The 2349-nt window shown below is 43.4% G+C and overlaps 1 long non-coding RNA gene across 1 annotated transcript; it reads left to right on the forward strand.

Moving 5' to 3' along the window:
• The first annotated feature begins 759 nt into the window (after positions 1 to 759).
• On the forward strand, positions 760 to 1871 carry LOC122129242. The gene is made up of 3 exons (XR_006151750.1): positions 760 to 1038; positions 1399 to 1534; positions 1615 to 1871. It is a non-coding gene; the product is annotated as an uncharacterized LOC122129242 (long non-coding RNA).
• Positions 1872 to 2349: the final 478 nt, after the last annotated feature.

Below are 2349 nucleotides of genomic sequence, written 5' to 3' on the forward strand. Positions count from 1 at the left end.
AGCTGAGTAATATCAGGTAGCCAACGTTAAAAAGGCCAGGAAAATCCCTTAATTGTGATGTCTTCCCGGGTCACGCTGTAGTTAGCCACGTCAGGATCTCTCACGCCACTCCATCTGGGGGCATCCAAACCCGAGACCACTCTTCAATTCGACCGCCACTAAAAGCAAGCATCTTTGTCAACTGACATAAATTGTCAAATACTACAACTCCGACCTGTGCATTTCGCTGACTGAGGCTGTTGATTGGAGACCAGTGCCAGTAAAACATCCTTGTTGTTGATACATCAACTGCAATCTTTTGCTTACTTGTCAAAACATAACGTCTGTCCTTCCAACCCAGGTTCAAACGTAATTCACATCCACAAAGCTAATTACGGCCGGACAGATAAAACGACCTGCTCTTCTGGACGACCTGCAAATCAGCTCAGCAATACCAACTGCTACGCTCCCACAACACTCCCCATAATAAGGAATCGGTCAGTACATGACCTTAAAAAGACACAAGTTCTGCTGTGTAAAGGGGTTTCTGTGTAAAAATCTCTGCTCTCCCTTGTACGTCGCTTTGGACAAAAGCGTCTGCTAAATGACTAAATGTAAATGTAAAAAGTGAAGACAAGATGTCACGTCTGGTGAAAGTCTAAACCAGCATCTTTTCCAGTCCGTTTTCCTTAAACCTACAAGTACCTGCTATGAATGACTGGGTTGTTTTGTCAAGAACACATGTAGCCCCTTTTTCTTTCCCCGTTAAGATGTGAAGGAAGAACGACATGCCTTCTGAAGGCCTCAAACAGCATCTTCTCTGATCCGTGTTTTGGCACCTACAAGTACCTCGACATCTCCTACAGCTGTGTTCCTCCAAGTAAAGAACCGGAGCATCCCATCACCACAATCTTACACTACACTCCAAACACGTTCAGTCTCATTTTAATTTGAACAATTTTATAAGACGATAAATTCTTCTAGGCAAAATCTACTTTTGTTTCTTTCCAACAGAGTCCGGCCAGACATGTGAAGGGCAACAAAGAAAACTGGAATGTGGTGTGTATTCCCTCAAGTCTTTTTTTAGATCACATTCCTTATATGCCGAGCATGCACACTGATCTATAAAGCTTGACAGTAAGCATAGTTACTACTGGTCCCCTTAAGACCTTTACTGGTCCCAGTAACAGTATCACTGGACAAAACTCAACCATGCATGCCAAATCTCTCCATAGCAGCCATTTAAGGGTCTCTAGTCTAGATCCACTGGGGACATTCCATCTTAGAGCGAAACCAGCCTTAAGTTTTGAACTCCCCAAAACAGTGGAATTAAGGGTGTTATCAGTAAATCTTCTTATAGTCGACATATGTACTGCTATCTTTTCCTTCTGTTACAAATTCTGATGTCTTCCTCTTCAGGTTCCAATGTAATCCGTATCCACACTGCCAGTTACGGGCGAACAGATAAAACCACCTGCTCTGCTGGACGCCCTGCGAATCAACTCAGCAGGACCGACTGCTCTGCATCTACAACGCTCCCTATAGTAAGGGAGAGGTGAGTTAAGGACATGTGACCTCATGTTTCATCAACAGCAAACCAGTTTTACATTTTGCCTCTTTGTATTTGCTGTAAAGATGTGAAGGAAGGACGACATGCCTTCTGAAGGCCTTAAACAGCATCTTCTCTGATCCGTGTGGTGGCATCTACAAGTACCTCAACATCTCCTACAGCTGTGTTCCTCCAAACAGTAAGGAACCGGAGCATCCCATCACCACAAGCTTGCACTATAATTGCAACATGTTGATTGTAACACAGATGATGAATGTGGTTTTTAAGATGTTACCCAGAGTTAACATCCACTGCCCTTTCTTTCAAACAGAGTCCAGCCAAACATGTGAAAGCCTCCATGGCGAACTGGACTGTGGTGTGTATTCCCTCACATTGTTTCCTACAAGACCTTTTTTATATGCTGCACTCTCAAAATGTCCTACAGAGCTCGGCAGTCAGAATCTTTACCACTGGCCTGTATAAGAGTTCCTCTCGTCTCCACAGCAATGTCAGTGCATTTGTAAGGACATTGCTGGAAACAGTAGAGGTTCAGTTTTGGCCAGTGCCGTAATCTAGACATGTTGGTTCCCCTTGATGAAACGTTCCGTTGTTCTCATAAAAGAATGCAGTAGTACCAAGAGTAACAGCCTTCTTCTTAAATAGTCATACGAGCTACAACTGTGCACATAGTCCATGTAAATCACTGCCGGGGTAGGGCCTGATAGAAATAAGTTCACCAATTTGGCACAGTTTAGCAGACATCAAATGACATGGATTTGTAGAACAGTTAGACATTTTGTAGATGGTACGAATAAATATCT

Source organism: Clupea harengus, unplaced genomic scaffold (genome assembly GCF_900700415.2).
Source record: "Clupea harengus unplaced genomic scaffold, Ch_v2.0.2, whole genome shotgun sequence".
Classification (NCBI taxonomy): Eukaryota; Metazoa; Chordata; class Actinopteri; order Clupeiformes; family Clupeidae; genus Clupea; species Clupea harengus.